Raw genomic sequence first — 7,365 nt, 5'->3', positions numbered from 1 at the left:
ACAAAGACAGGCAACAATAGGTCACAAAGACATACAACAATAGGTCACAAAGACACGCAACAATAGGTCATCAAGGCATACAACAGGAGGTCACATAAAACAGTTAAAAAGGTCACAAAGACATACAACAATATGTCACAAAGACATGCATCAATATATCCCAAAGACATACAACAATAGGTCACAAAGACATACAACAATAAGTCACAAAGACCTACAACAATAGGTCACAAAGACATACAACAATAGGTCACAAACACAAGCAACAATAGGTCATCAATGCATACAACTAGAGGTCACACAAACAGTTAAAAAGGTCACAAAGACATAGAATAGGTCACAGGACATGCAACATTAGGTCACAAAAACAAGCAACTATTGGTCACAAAGACATGCAACAATAGGTCCGAAGACCTGCAACAATAGGTCACAAATACATGCAACAATTTGTCACAAAGACAAGCAACAATAGGTCACAAAGACATACAACAATAGGTCACAAAGACAAGCAACAATAGGTCACAAAGACATACAACAATAGGTCACAAAGAAATACAACAATAGATCACAAAGACAAGCAACAATAGGTCACAAAGACATACAACAATAGGTAATAAACACAAGCAACAATAGGTCACAAAGAACATGCAACAATAGGTCACAAAGACAAGCAACAATAGGTCACAAAGACATACAACAATAGGTAATAAACACAAGCAACAATAGGTCAAACACAAGGAACCATAGGGCATCAAGGCATACAACAAGAGTTCACAAAACAGTTAAAAAGGTCACAAAAACAAGCAACAATAGGTCACAAGAACATGCAACAAAATGTCCCAAAGACAGGCAACAATAGGCTACAAAGACAAGCAGCCATACGTCATTAAGGAATACAACAAGAGGTAACACAATAGTTGAAAAGGTCACAAAAACATACAACTATATGTCACAGTGACATGCAACAATATGTCATCATGACATACAACATGAGGTCACACAAGCAGTTAAAAAGGTCACAAAGACATACAACTATATGTCACAACGACAAGCTACAATAGGTCACAAACACATGCAACAATATGTCACAAAAACAAGCAACAATAGTTCACAAAGCCATGCAACAAAAGGTCACAGGACATGCAACATTAGGTCACAAGAACATGCAACAATAGGGCACAAAGACAGGCAACAATAGGTCACAAAGACATACAACAATATGGCACAAAGACAGGCAACAATAGATCCCAAGAACATGCAACTATAGATCACAAAGACATGCAACAATATGTCACAAAGACAGGCAACAATAGGTCACAAGAACATGCAAAAATAGATCACAAAGACAGGCAACAATAGGTCACAAAGACAAACAACCATATGTCATCACGGCATACAACAGGAGGTCACACAAGCATTTAAAAAGTCACAAAGACATACAACAATATGTCACAAAGACATGCAACAATATATCAAGAGGACAAGCAAACGTAGGTCACAAAGACAAGCAATAATAGGCTATAAAGACAGGCAACAATAGGGCACAAGAACATGCAACAATATGTAACAAAGACAAGCAACAATAGGTCACAAAGCCATGCAAACATAAATCACAAAGACAAGCAAAAATATGTTAGAAATACATGCAACAATAGGGCACAAGAATATGCAACAATATGTCACAAAGATAAGCAACAATAGATCCCAAGAACATGCAACAATTGGTCACAAAGACAAGCAACAATAGGTCACAAAACCATGCAAACTTAGGTCACAAGGACAAGCAACAATATGTTAGAAATACATGCAACAATATGTCACAAAGACAGGCAACAATAGATCACAAAGACAGGCAACAATAGGTCCCAAGAACATGCAACAATAGATCACAAAGACAAACAACCATATGTCATCACGGCATACAACAGGTGGTCACACAAGCAGTTAAAAAGGTCACAAAGACAAGCAACAATAGGTCACAAAGCCATGCAAACATAGGTCACAAAGACAAGCAACAATATGTTAGAAATACATGCAACAATATGTCACAAAGACAGGCAACAATAGGTCCCAAGAACATGCAAACAAAGGTCACAGACAAGCAACAATATGTCACAAATACATGCAACAATAGGTCACAAAGACAAGCAACAATAGGTCAAAAAACCATGCAAACATAGGTCACAAGGACAAGCAACAATATGTTAGAAATACATCCAACAATATGTCACAAAGACAGGCAACAATAGGTCCCAAGAACATGCAACAATATATCACAAAGACAAGCAACAATAGGTCACAAAGACAAACAACCATATGTCATCAGGGCATACAACAGGAGGTCACACAAGCATTTAAAAAGGTCACAAAGACATACAACAATATGTCACAAAGACATGCAACAATAAGTCAGAAAGACATGCAACAATATGTCACGAAGACAAGCAATCGTAGGTCACAAAGATAAGCAACAATAGGTTACAAAGACAGGCAACAATAGAGCACAAGGACAAGCAACCATAGGTCACAAAGACAGGCAACCATATGTCATTAGGGCATGCAACTAGAGGTCACACAAACAGTTAACAAGGTCACAAAGACATACAACAATAGGTCACAAAGACATACAACTATAAGTCACACAGACAGTCTTCAAAATGTCAATGAAAGTAAAACAAAGGCCACTTTATTGACAAAGACACTTCAAATAAATAGAGGTTTAACATAGAATCAGGTTAAATGGAGGTCAAAGACATATGTCAAATATATTAAACAGATACAAATTAAGATATAAGCCATTGTAAGATGCTCACACGTCGTCTGTATGGCACATTTACTTGTCAACACAAGGTCACAGACACATTAAACCATGTCAACGCCAACGCTAGGTCACAAGTTTTTATCAACTGTACATCGCAGTGACGTGTTTACCAGGGTTTCATGGAGACGCCTCGCTGAAGGTCACACAAATACGTCAACTATGGAGGTCACAGACACGCGTCAAACTAAAGGTATCGGTGACACGTCAACTAAAGGTCGAAGCAAAACACTAGCAGGGGTCAAAGATATACGTTAACAAGAAGTCACATACACACTTAATGTATATGTTACAGACACATTATTTAGAGGTCATAGAAACAATTCAACCCCGCAATGGCTAAAGAAACACGCCAAATGAAACGTCAAAATAACCGCCAAAGAAAAGGTCAAAAAAACACGTCAAATAAAAGGTTGAAGAGACATGTCAAGCTAAAGGTCATAGATACACGTCAAACCGGCTGAGATCATAGAAACATTGACCTAAACTTCTAAAGGTCAACGAGATGCGTAAAACTTAACGTCACAGAAATACGTCAACTAGAGGTCACAGAAACATGTAAAACTAAAGGTCACTTATTCAATATTTCAGAGACACGTCAACTGGAAGTCCAACTTAAATTCATGGACACGCGTCGACCGTTGGCATATCTATTGCTACACTCGATCGTCACAGTGGACAGTTTGAAGCATACCGTCAAACTATTGCTCAGAAACAGACCTTGTGATTGTGAACAGATCAGTCAAAAAGCCGTCAACAGAGTGGATTGCGGCAGCTCGTACAGCCGCTGTTACGTGAGGCTGGCGTCCTCTCCTTGATGTCCCTAAAGCGTTTATTGATTTGTTAGACAAATTCGAAAGATAAATTGTTAACCTTGCCGTGCTGAAACTCCATTCCAATTAACCGCCATGTAGAGACAACCAACAATTTACGAGGTGTCTTTGCAGAAGCGATTTCATTACCAAGCAATCACATTTTACATAAAAAAGGATCAATATTTAATATGGAAATTTAAAGAACAAATTAAAATAAAGTAACGGGTACCAGGATCTGTTAGAGAAAAATAAGTATGTGTTGTACGAAATAAGAAACAGAGGAGGTGAACTAACAAAAGGAAGATTCTTTTAGACTGAAAATGTAAACCGCACAAACAGTATTGATAAAGCAATAGTTAGTTGTTCGTAAAAGCTGGCATTATAAACAGACAGTATAGGCAAGACGAAACGTTTCTTATACTTTACACCTTTGAGGAAAGGAAGTATTATATTCACGTGAAAACACTCACAGGGACCTGCAAATTAAGACACAGTTCGTACTGGGATAGCTTTTCTATTTTAAAGAAAGCAGGCCTAGTATCAAACGTTCCATGGAATACGATCGGTATTTAACAAATATGTTATACACATGGATAGTGGCCAATTTACATTTACAACCTTTTTTCTTATTGTTGCCCCCTAAAATGAACTGACCAATCAGAGGAGAGCTTTGGTAACACTGTGGTAAGTCCTGATGCTGAGTAATTTTGTTGGTACATGTAAGAGATTATGTTTGTGGAAGGGTATGGCATTTGGGGTTGATACACAGAGTTATATATAAAACATCTTTAAAATCCTGCACCTTTAATTAAGTACGGGTGAAGAGATTTAAGCTTAACTTGGTATAAATGATCCCTGCATGGCTCAACGCAAAAGTGAGAGGATATAAACAACATGTGTGGAATCTCAGGTAGAGGGACGAAGCCCACGAACGAAATACAGGTATATAATTAAAATTCTACCCCTATTGTACGGGTCAAGGGATTTTTTATTCTAATGTGGTACACGTTTAGAGGATCCTTTGACAAAGGTGACTCACTAGACCCAAAATAAGGGTAATATCTTTATTTATTTTAAGACTTCTTTTTCAGTACAAATGAATGAATATTAATCTCATTTGGAATAATGGATTATTATAAGGGGAAAACTCAGACAGACATCCAATGTAATACCCCATGTTAGGTTTTTCTATCTACTTAGCAAACTTTATGTGACATTTGGCTCCAAATTCCACTCGACAATACTTCTCCCGCTGTGCGTTAAAGCAAAATTACCAGCCTGCATTTGAAGCTGATTTTATTTCGTTGGATGTATTGTTTTGTGCTATTCAATTCACGGTATTATATGTCAAATAGATTTTACACAGTAAACTTGCTTTTCTTCCTCCTATTAGTACGGACTACATGATTTATAAGCATTTATACGTAGTTTAAGTAGCATGCGGAAGCGATATCAAATTGAGGTTCCAGACGGGATACTTGTAAAATGATTCTTGAAACATCGACTTAATCAGGTGCAAAACAAAATCAATTACCCCAGGCTAAGATTCTGTAACATCCAAACCTCGGCTTCTACCTCAGTTGGGATTATACATGTACATGTATCACAGAATACTTGCCCTTAGATAAACCTATCACGCTCAATTACATGTTACAGCCTTTGTGAGCATGGCAGTATCGCGGCAGAGAGACAGGGGCCAGCAGGGGTACAGTAAATGTTTCAAAGACTACTTTTAAGTACCGATGAGAGAATTATAACCTTATTTGGTATATAGTACATATAGTACATATAGGTGAAGGGAATGCGGTGAGCAAAGGACACAGTCGTAAAATAGAAAAGGTGCATATTAGAAATATTATCAGCATATACTTTTTAAAGTCTTTCATTATTACATGTTGCCTTAAATGATCAGTTTGTATTTATTTCGCTATTTCGATATACATGTATCATATAAAACATACCAGTAAATGTAATGTGATCAAACGGGATGATTAAGTTGGACCGAGTTGACCAGACATAATTTACCCCCATGATTTCTACACTAGTCTCTCATTGGTACCATTTCGGCTTATTCTTTAAGTAATACATTTAACGGCTTCTTCGGTAAATATTCTTCGCCTTGATTTGAATCATTTGAGTTTGAACCTATATATTTCAATGCCCGTTTAAACTTAATTGGATGATGGTATATAACAAATATACGGGTATTTTTCTACAGTTACTACTTTAACATATAATAATCAATGACTATACGATTTGCAAACAGCGACGATGGCAATCAATCAATCGACCAGGAACAAAATGCCTTAAAGCTGTATGTATCTTGATAAACGATTCTCCATCAGATAAAGAGCACAACTAAGTCGATCTAACGTCCTCGCGTATACACAGTACATCAATCGATCGCATACCATACATCTAACAACGCAGCATTCATTTACATATATATATATGTATACATGTACAAAATTGCTTTTATACAACAATACATGCATACAAATTGAATATAGAGCAGTGCATGGATAAAGCAATCCATCGTATATTACTTATACACAGCATTGCATTTGTATAGCACTGAGAGTAAACAGCATCACAGTGTACATACATATATATACAGCATTGCATATACGCTATGTATAAAGCATTGAATACGATTTGGTTTATTTTAGTAATATAGGATTTAAAGTTAAGATCCTTTAAAGACGTACATCCACGTGTTAAACTTGTGCGTACGTGTGTGTAAATGTGCTGGAGGAATGATATGGTAGTATATTTACTTGTTTGGGATAGCGCGGATCTGATGCCGACTTTACAGTGCTACATTTGTACCCTCACTTAAAAACTCATGTTCGATATCCAGGTGTTACGCTCACTTTCGCTCTCTGCACCCATGGAAAAGCAAAATCGAAGCTTCAAGGTGCAGCACATTGGGAATGAGACGAGAAGACAAGTCTGATCCTTTGATGTACATCAAAAGAATGTCGCGTAACGGTAAAATGTATTGGCTTTGAAGTCGGTCGTCGCTGCTCTGTATTCTTCAAAGGGACAAGTATCAGCTAGTAATTGGTCAGGATTTTTTTTACCTGACACCAACAAAATTGTCAGCCGCGTGCCATCAATTTTGCTTTGACATGTTCCAGGGGTTCAGAGAGCGAAAGTGAGCGTAACCCGTGGATATCGAGGATGTGAAATGCGATGCCGAATGCACTCAGCAAAGCATTTCACCCGGTCACATTACACTGACAACAGATTATTCAGTTGTCGCCTTTTCCCTAAATGCTGACACTAAGCAGGATCAAACAACTACAATTGTTAAGGACTTTGGTATAGTATGTCCGAGCCTTCGGAACGTTCAACGCTAGACCAAAAGTGAGGTTATTGCAACGCGCTAAGAAACAAGCGAAACGGTTGTAAAATGTTGCAAAGGGTGAAGCAGATATATTTTGGTCGCTATTGTGTCCCCAAGTAGAGCCCACACAAGTGCGGGGGGATCCCCCCATTGGTCGCCTCTTACAAGATGTAGTGTGTAACAGCAGGTGTATTCGTTTCTCATTCCCTGACCTACAGGGGTATCTAACATTACATGCATGTAGCAATGTATACATACATCATTGTTGGTATACAGCACTGCCAGCATTTATGATATATGTTACAGGAATGTACACAGGTTTTAATACATGTACACCGTATACTGTATTCAGCCTAGGATCTAGAGCGTTTGATATGGATATA

This window comes from Mizuhopecten yessoensis, unplaced genomic scaffold (assembly GCF_002113885.1).
Source record: "Mizuhopecten yessoensis strain PY_sf001 unplaced genomic scaffold, ASM211388v2 scaffold3235, whole genome shotgun sequence".
NCBI classification, from domain to species: domain Eukaryota; kingdom Metazoa; phylum Mollusca; class Bivalvia; order Pectinida; family Pectinidae; genus Mizuhopecten; species Mizuhopecten yessoensis.
The sequence above is the reverse complement of the archived record's forward strand: the minus strand, read 5'-3'. Positions refer to the sequence as shown.